The following is a 15,020-nucleotide window of genomic DNA, read 5'->3' as shown; positions in this document are numbered from 1 at the left end:
AGCTATAGCAAAGGACAGCGTTCAACAAAGATATCAAAGGGTTTCTCACAAAGCGATGCTCAATATACACTCCACATTATTAATACCAAGAAAAGAAATAGATGGCCATTGTAGATCATTCATCTCCAGAGGGAAAAGGACTTTGCACAGCAGTTTTTTTCTGTAAAATTTCACCCAGCACCCGGAACGTCCAAACTGGTTCTTTGAGCTGTATTTCACTAAGGATGCTAGAACAAAATAGTAAACCCTTAAATACGTGATTGCATTAAGCTCACAATTACAACCTTAATATGCCACTGTTACCCATCTGGCAGGGGGTGTGGAGGTCAGAAAGCATTAAATATTTTGTCCATTGCTTTCCCTTCACTCTTTGCTTGCCTGGCAGTTTGGCAGCATTTGCCTGGGATACTCTGCAACAAATTATGTGAAAGAAGCAAAACCAAATATTGTCTCAGCTTCCATAACAGCGTGAAGCTCATACTGTAGCTCAGCTAAATCTTCCTTTGAGGTCTTGGCCAGGCAAACTGTTATTTAACTCACCTGCTTTTATTTTTTAATAAAATTGTCTTTAAAATGTATGAGGCGCAGCAGAGGGGACAAGGTGTACAAGGACAGAAAGTGCACTGTCAGCCAAATAAGCAGCTAAATGCAATAAATAAGTAAGGAGAGGAAGCAGAAGGCCCTGAAAGATGAGCCCATAAAGATGTGGGAATGCCCAAGAGAGCAGTCTTGTAGAATAGCAAACACTACAGCTTTGCTCCCTGACAGCCACCCAGCACAGAGGACGTGGAAGAAAAAGCTGCCACAGCTCGGGGCAGATGCAGTCAGACTCCAAACACAGGCACAGGCATTTCCAGGGCTAGAAATGTTACTGCCTTACAGAGAAGTAGTCAGACAGATGCTAACTGCGGGGCACAAGGAGAAGGAGAATCAGTTCCTACTTGCAATGGTGAGCTCCATGTGACTGTCCTGGATGGATCAGACAGTCTGCCGTTTTGGTTCACCAAAGATCTGTGGCATTGCTCAGTAATGACTGAAGCCAATTCAGGGTAATCTGGAATTGTCCCTTCTTCTTCCTTTCTCTTCCCCCAAGGCGAGAAGGGCAACACTCACCTTTCCCTGATGCCATGTGTCCAGCAAGTCAGAGGTGCTACACAGGATTCCTAAACCTTTACAGAATGGGCAGTAATTAACGTGCCCAGGCTGCTTGCTTGTTCATAAAAAAATTAAAGCGCAGATGAGGGTGGAGGGAGGGACACGACTGTGACCTGCCATAACTGGTATTTACAGAAGTACGTGGGGAAAAATCCTGACATCCATTTGTTGGAAAGTGACACTGTCATGAAACTGTTAAATCCAAGTTGATGACATTACTCCCAAGCGTTTCATTGATTTGTTACATCGCCAAAAACATTATTAACTGCCCAGATCACTGCATGCCCTTGGCTTTACATCTCTCCACTTAAATAGATGGAGACTGGGGGAGATATTTTCAAATAGAGGAGCTGTAAATTTAAGCACTATTTGATTTTTCAGAGGTGCTGAGATTTCTTAACTGCTGGTGGAATGAATTGGATGGTCATTTGCTCAGCACTGCTGAAAACTAGGGTGGTTTTGTTCAGGTAGTGCATCAATTTGAAAATAAAAGCCTAGTTTACTCACCCAGGTTGAAGATTTCGACCATGATTTTTATCAAGCATCAGTCTAAGGATAAATGCAAGATCTATGTGGCACATGGAAAGAAAAAAATCCTCATTTTGTTCTTCACAAATGTTAAGAGCAGAAATTTTGACTCAGCTTTTCTTTCTCAGTAGCACATGGTGCTCTGGAGATTTGTGGGCCTGCTCTACTATGTTAATACTTAGATGCTTATTAACAGAGTCTTGTGGGGTGGGGGGCGGGGGCTGAGGTTTGATAGCTAAAATTTCTGACACTGGCTGCGGAAACCCCTTTTCTCTGTTCCTTAATAGCGGAAAACCTATAAAAAGATTTGGTTTACCATGAAAATGCAAAAGGGCCTGTGCCACATTATTTTTTCATATGGAAAAGACAGAAACAGGTTGCAAGTTTAAATAATTTACTTAGAAGAGCTAACATCCTTTCTTTTACCTAAAACTCATTAATTTTTCAAATACAGAAGTTTCTGAGGAACAGACTGGCTCCTGAATAGTTTGTAGTAGATGTGGTTTTACCCTCTCAGTGTAAACCCCAGGTGATAATCCAGCCCATAGTGCTCATTGGAAGCTCATCCCACCGCAGCAGGACCAGGTGAACAGCAAGGTGAGGGAGAAGAAAGGCCCCATTGGTCAAGACTTCTATAGTTAAGTGCACAGGTGAAAGTCAATAAACTATCCCTAAGCTTTCCCTAAATATTTACAGTGATACCCTTACGAATTTATTCACAAACCATCTGGAGTTTATATTATTCCTGGACTCCCATCTATAAGGATTTCTGGGATATTCTCTCTTTCATGCTGTAGTTATTAGGTGAACAGCAAGCTTTACTGTGGTTTAGTCATCCTGCTTTCTGGGGTTAAGCTCTATATAAGGAAGAACACCTCCCAGACCTTTTCTGACTATATAGTACAGTGTCTTGAATCCAATAATTATCATTAATATTATGCAGAGGGTTATGAATGCGACAGTGCTAAATAGAGAACAAGAACAGAAAATGTTTGAAATGCACCAAAAGCATTCAAAATACTTCACAATGGCAGAAAAATGGGAGACTGTCCATTTACAATCAGTCCCATCTTTTAGAACTCTCCATCCAGATATCAATGTTGGAAGCCTTTCTTTGCCAAGAATTCATTCTAGTCAGAGACTAAATCAGAAAACCAAATCTCCTGCTGCTTTCTACACCTTTCCCAACAAGAAAGAACATTACAAGCATAACAATAAAGTGTATTTTTTAAGGCATTGCAGTCACACTAGGAAAAGCAGCTTTGGAAACACCACCACCTCGAGCCTCCCACCGTGTCGGGAACAGCATTAGCGAAGAAGCTGGAGGAAGAGGAGTATCTTAATCTCTGCTGAGCGATATTGGGGTCTAACCACTCACAAAGGTCTTTCTACCATTCAAGGTCTACTAATAAGGAATTAGATCAGTGTCTCTCACTACAGAATGGCCTTTTAAAAAGAAAAGTGTGGGAAAATAATTGTTTTCAAAATTCCACATTACAAAACAATCTGACAGATGGCAGCTGACAGGGAGTGTGGCTGTTTTGACCTAACTTCCACATCTGAGGAGCAAAGAGCATTCTGCACTTGGGATGGATAGTTAAATCATGCCTATACTATTTGCTAATGATTAGTTTGTGAGAGCTGTTTATATTAGATACCAGCTATTTTCGAACAGCTAGATGACCTCATGGAACGAACCCATATCAATCTGATTTTAGATTGCGAACATTACAGTGCCAAACAGTGATGGCTATAAGTACAGTCCCTCTGCTAAAATTTCTTCACACAAAATACACAGTGAGTGGCTCTGGGTGCGAGATCCACTTATAGAAACTGTTATCTGTTCAGAAACAAAATTCAAACTCAGTGGGTAAATACTTTGTCGCAGATAGCTCGGGTAGATCAACAGTGGCAGTCTGGGCATACTGTCACTGTTCTCCTCTGTACCCACAAAAACACTTGTAAGGGTACATGCTGCAGATCAACATAAAGGACAAGGAGAACATCAAGCATTTTCTTTATGGAAAAAGTGAACGTGGTGTTTTTGTCAGCTGCTTCCAGTAGACGACATGAAGCTGTGGGCAGGAAATAGGAAGCTCTAATAGAACAAAGCTTTTCTAAAGGGCAAGTCAAGCAAGCAGTCTCTAAAATTTCCAAAAGAACAAGCACACGTTTTGCAGGCAAATCTGCTGTCCAGCTGGATCTGTTTATCACCTGCCTTATCAGAGAGGCACAGCTGAAATAATAATAGGGATTTTGATGCTGGCAAGTTGCTTAAATATCTCCCATTAAAATCCAGGGTGACTCAGGAAGGTAAAGTATGTGCTATCAGACACAGTAATGTCAGTATCAGGGACTGACACGTAAGAACGCCCTCATTGCTGGCCATAAGCTGGCCAAAAACGAGGGCTGTGTGCTCAAGGGGGGATGGAATATGACTTAGTTTCACACTGAGGAAGGGGCTTGAGGAGGATATGGGAAAAAGGGAAATATGTATAAATCATGGACAATCTAGTCTACATCTGTATCAGTGTCACTGTGTCAGATGATGGCCAAGATAAGATTTACTCTTCCAGATCTTTTATAAGGAGCTGAAGCTTCCAGGCAGGCTGGAGAGAGAACTGCTATGGGACTGGGTATGACACGGCGCTTTTCTTATTAAAGAAACCTGATTAGCCTGTTGCTTACTGTACTTCCTAACCTTGGTGATTTGAAACCTGTTTCCTGCTGACCGTGCCTGGTTATGATCCCCGGGCACAGGACCTTGCTGTGAAGGCAGTTGGCTACCCAGGAGGGTTGATTAGTGACTCCCCCCCCCATCACCCTCCCTCAGAAAGGGAAAATAACTTCTTTGTCTGACCTCTGCAGAAAACCTGAAGCCTCTTGCAGCCTTGGCAGCAAGATGAAGTAGATACTGATCAGTAGGAATCTTGCCACTGGATCTGTGGTCCACTCCTGCCAGCCCTCAGAGCACACTTGGCTTTTGCCCCCTCCAAGGAAGACTCATACTTTTGTACCAGTTCCTGAGTCAACTTTTTGTCATCACAAACATAACAGAGCAAATGAGTATTCACTGAACCTGGGGACTTTTAACCAGGAGTTTTTTAGTAACTTTCGTTCCGAATCCTTAGCCACAAAGGTGAAATGTTGGGCTCATATTGTTTATTGCTTCATGTTAAGTAAAACAATTGATTCTTCGTGGAAGGGAAATACTGGCACAGAGGTATCAATCAAAATCCTAGTCTCTAACCCACAACTGTGTTAGCATGTGGGAACCAGAAGAATGTGTCAAAAGAATCAATGTGTCTTTACCCTTCATTACACAGTAATAAAGAAGAATTTCTGAATCTATATCTGACTTGCTCTTCTCCCTTTTGTCTCTCTGAAGCAGAGCAACAGAACATGCACACACCGAGTTACCCAAATCCAGTATTTAAGACAGCAGAAAACTGATTATAATACTATGCTCTGCCAGCTCTGCAGAGATCTTATAACAGTTCATAATTGCTAATTCAGCCTCAGAAACCCCAGTGAGATAGGCTGGAGCCATTCTTTTAATTTTTAAATATGAGGAAACTGAGGCAGAGAGAAAGACTGAGTCATGGAGTATTGCTTCAGGAAGACATCTTAGAAACGTGGAATTGCTGCATCACAGCAGACTGGTTGATGAAGGCTTGGTCTCTGTTCCCACAGTGTGCCTGCTTAGCTTAGTGGTGTTGGCCACACAGTGGCAGTTGCCACCACCAGATAAATCAGAGGAAGCTGTAAAATCCCAGGGCATACAATCCCATCATTCCCAGGTCATATACTAATCACTTTTAATAAAAACACTGTCTCCCTCTTGCTTAATTGCTGCATATGCCTTACATTATTAGCTGTACAGCAGCCAAGCTTTAATAGACCACAGAAGGGTGCCTTCTTCCTAGAGCTTCCTTTATGTCATGTTATGGCACCCTTCTGGAAGGTAACTGTGAGGGTCCTTTAGCTGGAGAAGCTAGAGCTTGGCTATCCAGCTTTCTAGAAAAGTGCTATAACTGTTTATTTTTTAAAAAAATTGGAGGCACCACCACAACCACATCATTTTAATGACTTTATGACTGCACTGCTCAGTGCTGAACCAAGAGCTATTTCTATGAGTTAGGTATCTACCCTTGGTGCGTTCTAGATGAGGCCCTACACCTGTTGTGCCTGGTCCCTGTTTCATCACTCTGGGCATTATTATTCTGGATATCCTTGAAAAGATAAAATGAAGTCTTCCAGTGGCTTCTTGTGTTCCCAAGATTGGACAGACATTGGAAAAGGAGGCTGGTTTTCCTTTTGTTTTCTGCAACTGTAATGTTGGACTGAGGTGCCTGAAGTTGGACATCTAAAAGTCTTTTGCAGTGGCTCATCCTGAGTCTAAAGGAGGAAAGAGAATGGTACTCTACATTCAAGCTCTGTGAAACCAGAGTAAGTAGTCCTTTATTAGGAAAAAAACCCCACATTTTTAACTTCAGCTTCTGTGTTTTTCCAAGAAGATCTAGAACTTGAAATCCATAATATTTTGGATTGTTTTATTTGTTTGAGAACTACTTGTTTTATCTCACCACACACTAAAATCTTCTTTGAGTCCTTTTCCTAGGGTATACCAAAGGGATTAAAAAATTAATTCTGGGGGGAGGGATGTTAGTGTTCAGTTTTCCTTTACCCATTAGAGATTCAGGATAGTCTATTAGTGCTGTTTTAGTGAAAATACAACTCTAATTCAAAGAATGATAAAGGAGCTGATTTTAGTGGTTGGTCATGTATTCATTTGAATGGAATTTTCCTTCCTCTTTCATCAGCCCAGAAGGGGAATGTTTCAGATTACCATTATCTCCTGCAGTTTTCCGTGTTCTCCCCGGGAAGTGGATGTATCCAGGAGGCAAATGAAACCTGCTTTGGTTCTCTCTAAATATTTAAGTACCTGAGATTCCCTTCAGAGGTTTTTCATTTAGCTGCCTCTCCTTCTGCATATACATTTCAGTTGATCTAAGAAGCTCATCCTATTTTTTCTGCTGAAAATACTGGTAGTCATGCATCCGATTTACCATGACACTTTTTTTTTTGCAGGCACTTTTCCATGATCAGCTCAAGACACGTTTGCAATCCATCTTCTTCTCCTACATCTCCATTTCATAGTCATCTTAGCCTTACAGAGCTGTAATTTGCAGAAATGAATGCCACGGATACTATTATACAATCACCTCTGTTTTCTGGGATTGGATTATTCAGATTGTGGTTTCTCTCTAGTACGGCTGCAGATGTAGTTGGCTCTGACATGCTTTATGTCATAGCTTAGGTGCAGTGGCGGAGACCATGGACATACCGCTTACAGGCTTGGAACTCACGGAGCTGTTCTGCTCTGCACGGAGCCCCAACTATAAATCCCAACAGATTCAAAGCATCTCAGTGCCTGAGCACCAGTGGCAGAACCAGGTGGGCTGTCAGGTGCGTCATGCAGGGACAAGGTCCAGAGCCCCAAGATGTGAGATGGAGTACAGCTGCGCACAGCAGCTCTGCTCAAGCTGGAGCTGAGCTAACTCTGTGCAGAAGCCCTGCCTCTGCACCTGCAGCTCCACAATCCTGGTTCCAGGGCTTGTTCCTTCAAGCCACGATGTAGCTGCAGAACTCGTACTGTGCTGGATTAATGAATCTCTGATGTGGCCACATAATAAACTTGACTGAACTCAGACCTGCACTGGACACAGATATTGGGTACATTATATTGTGCTCTCAGGCGCATCCAGTAGTACTTGTACAGGCTTCTCATCTCACAAGTTTCCCCATTCCCTTTGATAATGGAGATTTACTATAGAAACTCTCTCCCATCTCTCATCCAATAGCATTTATGTATATGTGGAAGAAGAACAAATATGGCAGCTGAGATCTGTAACCTTGCCAAGCAGTGCAACTACAGCAGCACAGTACACACCACGTTTCCATTCTTAGCTGAATGCATTTTGCAAGAGATTCTAAAGATGAAAAACTGATCGGATATGACTTTATCAAACACGGCTTCATTCTTGGCTCATTTGTTGCTTCTGATGCTTTGCTTATTTACACACAGATAAGATAGACAGATTCAACCTGGAGTAGTGCCTGTCTTACATTTCCAAGAGGCTAGGGAATGACTAGGCAGAGTGCCAAGACTGAGGATGCTACTGGAGAGGCCACCTGACAGAGAAAAATGGACTGGTTTCTCTAGCAGAGGTGCTAAATTAATTAACTGTAGTTTGTAATACATTTGATATGCTTTCGTGTTCAGGAAAAACAACACTTTGGAGGGAAATAACAGTAAATAATTTTTTGAACAAGCTGATTATGACTGCTACTTCTCCACTTCTAGCTCTACTTCCAAGTCCTTGGATGATCTTTTTGTCTCATTTGTGTGCATGATTTTATTCAAACTGATTTTATAGAAAGCATATTTGCATGCACATTTCGTTTCATTTCAGTTTCTCTCAAAATAAGCTTCTTTGGGATTTTTGGCTTCCTGTATCTGCTTTTTGCCACAGCGTTTTAGTTTTCTTTTTCTTTTGGCTGAGAGACAAAATCTGAGATTCTGAGCAACTTTGCTTATTAAGGTTCTACTTTTTGAAAGAACCAGAAAATAACTCAGTTTTCTTCAGGGAAATTCTATTGGCTCTTTTCCTTTTTAATGCCTCTTCCATCTCTTTCTTAAGGATCTCCACTGCCCTTTTTATTTGTTCTAGTTTTCAGCACTTCTTTTTTTCCGTCTATTCTTCCTCACTTTCCCCCCTGTAACCTTTTGTTTCCTCATTCTTTCTAGCATCTCTCCACTGTGGAGTAGAAACTCCTGTTCTCAGTCCTGCAGGGCTTTTCACTTGCCATGCTTCACATGAAAAGCCTTCTACCTTTAAGATGCCTTCTACCTTTAGAGGAGTATAGCTTGGTGTCAGTCATAATATTTTAATATATCATGGGATTTTGAGTGTTATGTTTCAGTTTGACTATTTGACTGTCCTCTGGGATGCCTCCTCTTTCTGTATGTCATTCTCCAGACTTGTACTAACTTCCTGGGCAAGCCATGAGGAGGACACAGTCGTGTTTATTCAGAAGTCCCACTTGAGAGCTGAAGTCAACTTCATGGTTTGCTGAGTCTTACAGGAAGTTCTGAGGTGGTTATTAGCTGATTAATAATTTTAGGAGAATGAATAATCTCCCTAGACAAATCACTGTGCTACCAGTAACATGTGACAGGTTGAGAGACCCATTTGAATGCAGAGGTATGTATCCAGATTCACCAAACAGGGCATTTCACGGGTGGGTGTTTAAAATTAAAACTATGTCTTGGCAAATAAAATTTACATCAATAAAATGTAAGCCTGTAACTTTCCATCTGCAGTCAAATTACAGTCATGCAAGATCCTCTACCTGACTGCAGGGACCAGTCTTGTAGTCAGAAATGCAGGTTTATTTTGAGTTGCACTCTTGAATCTATCAGACGAGGCATAGCTTACCACTTTTGAGCTTGTATCCTCCAGGGAATTCAAACTGTCCTACAGCTATGGGTTGTAAATCCCTGACCTGAAATTGTAGTGAGGTATACTTGTTTGCTGTTTCCCTGCTACGACCATTAGAGAGTACTTTCTCTTGATCAGCATCCACACAATTAATTCCTACAGATCTCAGGCTAGCTGGTGAGTGAGTTGGCCTCTTCTCATTCTGTCATAAAAAGAAGAGTATAGCATGAATAGAAAGAGGCCATGAACGTGGAGAATAGCGCAATTATTTCAAGTTCATACTTTTACCAGCTGTTAATCGTGCCATCCTCTGCTTCATGTGCTGAGCCTCCTTATTTCCTTTAATCGTGAATTAGTGCACTTGTCAAGCAAAAAGGTTCTCACAAAGTCCAAGGCTCTTCTGAATTTAGTGATTGTCAGCCCTGACAGCCTTTCAGTTAAGTTTATTTGGTATGTTTTAGCAACTCCATTCATGGTAAAACAGCTTGTCACCAAGCTGCAATACCATATTGATCCTTGCTTGTTATATTGTGGAGTAGCCACTTTCCTGACACATACTAGTGCCAAAGGAACAGTTGCACCAAATACATGCCATAAAATGATTGCCCAAAAGAGCAGTAGCGGGGACCAGGAAGAAGACAAAAATGTGCAGAACTTAGAGTTTATTCATCTAAGATACCCTGTTTCACTTGTTAGTTTCTCCTCCCTCTCTCAGCAGTTTTTTCCCTTAACATAGATCTTCCTTCCTACCTGTGTAAATTGTAAATCTGACATCCCAGTCTGAAATTAGTTGTGCTGTTTAGTGGAATCCCACCAGGCTGAGCTTCAGTACAAATACACGGACTTCTGTAAATGTCTTGATTTTTCTCCTTAGTGAATCCATAAGTCCTGTTTGGTAACCTAAATCCTGCTAAAGTGAAATTTAGACAGAACAGTAATTGAGACACAGACATACAGTAGTGAAATATGAAAGACAGCTGTTACAATCTCTTTTGCTTTTAGGTATGAATGAAAAAAAACCCCAGCACTCCAAGTTAAGTTTCTTATGTTGTCTGATAGTTGCAGCAAATCTTGAGGAAAGGACATCCCAGCATGGAAATACTAGCTGTTTTCTCTAGATTTAAAACTGCAATGAAACCATTTCCATATAATAGACATTTGGGAAAGTCCCTTTAAATTCATAATCCAGTCTCTGGTATATAAAAAGCAATTTCTTTTTCATTTGCTTGCACAGATTTAAGTGCTCTGCCACAGACCTGTCTTGTTTTGCTACCTTACCTATTATTTTGTGTTTGAAATTAGATTTCAAGTTCCTTGAGACAGGAATCCCATAACATATTTTGCACTGTAGAGGTGTTTAGAATACATTGAGGTGACCTAAAAAAAAATAAAAAGAAGAAAACATAACATGGCAATTATTCTGAATTTCACAGGCCTTCATTAACGTATATCTCTACAAGTTTTTACTTCTCATACAAAGGATTCTGGGTTAGACTTGGAATTAGAGACTGCAGGTGGGCAAACTGTGAGCAAAGACTATAAGCATGTTTTTACAATATTTTAGTTACATGGATCTGCTAGTAGGCTGCCACCCATATAAGTAAAGGCAACTCTCTCTACCCAACTAACTGATCAGAAGAGTGTTTTCACCACAAACATGACTGACTTAAGAACTGAAGTCATTAGCTGAGGAGGCTTTCTATAGTGTTTCTTGAGTATTTAAAGACTCCTTTGTTTTGTGAAAATACCAGCTCTTTGGGAAAGAGGTTGCCTTCAAGCCGTGCATGTTCCACTGTTTCTGTCTTTCTCAGGTACCTAATTTTGCCATTACTGGGACACTGATACTTCCTTATGATTGTACACGAGTGTCTCTGCAATTCTACATTATAGAAACTAATGTTGATTCAGCCATATTGTTCAATGCTACACTCTTAACTCACTATCCCTTTCTGACCTTGCTAGGCACAGGCAGTGCTCATTTCTATGGTACCTGAATGCCCAGGCAGAAAATTCTACAACAGTTTTCATTAAGAGTAAATAGAGTAAACCAGACAATTGTGCTGTTATGAGATCAAAAGTCTCTCTCAAATGTGCCTAGAATCAACACAGGCTGTGCCACTCTGTTGATTGCTTTTGCCAGAGTTCATTTTCCGGGTGACATGGGGCAGCAAGAAGCAGAAAGAATTTCTGAGAAATAACTGCGTTCTCAGTCTCTGGGCAGTGACAACAGCAGCACAAACTGACCTTATCTATCTCTGATGAACGTTCCCCATAAATACAAACAATGCAGGAAAGCAGCTGATATTGCAACTTCTTTGGTAAAACTCTGTGATTTAGTGTGTAATACCCTGGCACTTACTGGGTAACTTTAATACAGAACTCCAAGATTTACAGCAGTTCACACTGTGCAAGAACATTGCCAAACGCTGTGATTTGTGTGAGGCAGCGCTCAGGAGTAGAAACTGTGGGTAAATATAATACATTGTCTGTGCTTGTTTTAGCTACTTTGTTAGAGCTTTGATATGTATTTGCCAGTGATCTGGGAGACGTGGGGAGCTGGATCAAAGCAAGCTCGTGTGTGTGTGTGTGTGTGTTTGCGTGCATCTGCAGTTTTTCACACATACGCATGCATATATTCATACCTCTGTAGCCTTACTTATCTGGAAAAGCAGGTGAAGAGTTAGACAGGCTTATACAGTAGTAGTTGTACAATCAATATCTATAACCAGTTGATTATTCTCAGAAAAAAACTCTGAAGGGGTTTGTGAAATTGTTTTTATTACTCTACTATTCCTATTTTTTGTTATCTTAATGCTACTGTATATCTGATGCTTTAGAGGTATGAAGTACTAATAGAGTATAGGCAATAACTATAAATACTGAATATGCCACAGACCTTAGACTATAACTTTTCCTGATTTACAGCCTTTGGGTACCCACCGTCTGCCTGATTTTGACTAACAGGAGGAGGGAGAAAGGAATAAGAGTGGATTTAGGGGTTGAGAGGCAGAACATGACAGTTTATGTATTTTCTGTTTTGAAACCACATGGAAGATAATCCAAAGGCAGTTAACGTAATAAATTTCTCACACTGATGTTGTTTGTTACCATTAATTCCTCTTTGTTGATGATATGCATACACCGTACCTTTCAAAATCATGGTGACATCTTTCAGTGTTGCTTTCCAACATCTGAGGCCATTGTAACAAGACATTATATGAAAGTCCTTTATTACTATGGCTAAGAATAGAAAAATCTAATAGATGTTTGAATTATAAGCATTTAATGCAGTAAATCATACCATGCCGTGCTGTGACATGTCTATTAGGAACTGGGAAAAACAGCATCTACTTTGGTTGGTGTTTATTCTTTTCAGCTTCAGTGATCTCAATTGGTTCTTCTTCAGCACTGGAAACCATTGCGTAGGAGCAGCGCACTGCTCCCATCCTGAAAAGTCCCACCTAGTTTGCATTTCTTTGTTCTGTTTTAGGACTTGCTGTCAGCGTGGCTTGCTGGCTTTACTGACTCCTGTTGCCCTCTGCAAGATGAGCCTTAAGCAGGTCAACGCACTTGTTCTCTCCCACTAGCATCACTACATCACTGCCACAGATGTTCCTCCAGTATGATGCTCTGAAAAGACATGGTCTTGAACAATATGTTTTAAATTGTGGTGTTTCTTTTTTTTTTTTTTTTTTTTTTTTTTCCTTTTATTAAAAATCTTCTAAGCACCCAGATTTGAATTGGCAGTATCATTAAGAAACTTGTAGTTTCATGTTGCATGGGTGGAACTACATTATTGTAATAGATCAGCAAAGATCCTTGAGCATGTAGCATGTTGTAAATTTGCCCCTGATGCATCTCTAAATAGGGAGGATAATTAGATGAACCAGGCACACAATGATGTTCCACTAAGGATAGTCTCTGTGGCAAACCTTTGAAAAGCAAAAGATAAACTCCCACCGGAATACACGAAGAATCAGTAACTATATGGGGATTGTGATGTTGAATATATCAGAGAAATCAAGAAAAATATATCTCAGGATAAATCAACATATGGCAGGCATCAGCAAGGCTTAGACATTCTCAGCTTGGGCTGTGTGTTTCTTACACAGGTCACAGAAAAAATGCGAACGCCAGGAAAAAAATATGAAAGATCAAAGTCTGGACATGAGTTAAAAGTAGCTCAACATGTGAGCACAGCAAGTAATCCATGGAGCAAAATGAGCAGCGTAATATATTGCAAGCTGATGCTTTGAACACCTGATTGCAGCCACAGGAGTGCAGCCACCCCAGATCCCCCAGCCTGCAGTGGTCTTCTGTCCACCAGTATTGCATCATGAAGAAAAGAGTAATCAGACCTCATATTTCACGACAATCAGGCATCATATGAAGGGATAATTAGAATTTCTCTTTGCACAAATCTTATACCATGCTGATCACCATGGTTTCTGAAAATGCACTTTAAACAAAAATTAAACTGGTGTTTCTCCCCACTCCCTGCCTTGGAACTGCTTCCTGACCCTTTACCTTCTGTCCAGGGCCACTCAAAAGGTCCTGAAGAAACACTTCCCTTCAATTGAAGCATGGGACACTGGTCCCTGCCAACAGCAATATAACTGATTTGACAGAGCAACAGATGGGTGACAACATCTATGCTAGGAATAGTTTCCTCTCTTTCTGCAGAGTTCATACATTCATGCAGTTCATACATTCACAAACTGGTCAAATTTGTTTTGTAATGCACCAGTCTATCATTCAGTGAAAGTGAGTTAGCAGTTTCTAAGGTAATTCCCCTATTTCCCTGCCAAGAGCTCTGACAGAAGCCCCTGGGGAAATAACCATTAAGCAAACATCTGTGTGCTTCCTATCTGTCAGCATCTCAACAGCCTCAGAAGTGGGGGCTGACATGAAGGACCTGCTAGCTTTACCAGAGCACAAACTCTGAGACAGCTGAAATTAGCAGAAACTCTGACTCAACAATGATAAAGACCCAGAGTTATATTGAACTGCACAAAGTAGTAAATGCTGTTTTCCTAAGTGTATTAGGTTCATCTTGATACAATAATATAAATTCTTACAATAAAAATCTCCCTTGAGAACCCGCTGCAGGATTAGTATTGTCATCTGTCTAGTGTCATCTGTCTGGAGATGATACACTATATTGTCATCTTGTCAAAATGATTAAGTGAGCTAAAAAGCTAAAATTTTAGCACTTTCATGATAAATAAAATGCATAGAGTTCTTTTTGTTTGTCGGCATCTGCTATGTTTTAGTAATTTGGCTCTGAAGGAGGAGGAAGAAGGAAAAACATGGTGGGGAGAAAGACAGGTGAAGACAACCATTAATCTTGAGAAAAATAAGACAGTGATCTGCCCATCAACCTTAAGATTAAAATCACTCATAAAACAATAGGCAATTTTACTTTCATTTAAGAAGAAAATAATAAAGCAACTTGCTACTTCACATTCTCAGAAGTAAAATCTACGCAACTGCTCTTACCTAATATTTTCTATAATATTTTCAGGGGAACAGAATACGTTACGATCTTCCTTGCCTTAAAATAGATGAGCCGGTACTTCCAAAGTACACCTGAAAAACACTTTTTGCATAGCCCTTAGCAGAGAATAGTGTCTTCAGTTAGACCACCAGTGAAACTGTGATCTTATGTCACCTTTAATATTTACCATAACCAGGGAGGTGTTGCACATGACTTTGCGATGGAGGCTGTACTGTAGTTATCTTGATACAAACTTGTAATCAAGCTGAAAATATTTGATATTTTGGATTTAGATATTACACAAGCATCTCAATTGAATAAAAGTCATCCATTAA

Source organism: Tyto alba, unplaced genomic scaffold (genome assembly GCF_018691265.1).
Source record: "Tyto alba isolate M040663 unplaced genomic scaffold, T.alba_DEE_v4.0 Super-Scaffold_16, whole genome shotgun sequence".
NCBI classification, from domain to species: domain Eukaryota; kingdom Metazoa; phylum Chordata; class Aves; order Strigiformes; family Tytonidae; genus Tyto; species Tyto alba.
The sequence above is the reverse complement of the archived record's forward strand: the minus strand, read 5'-3'. Positions refer to the sequence as shown.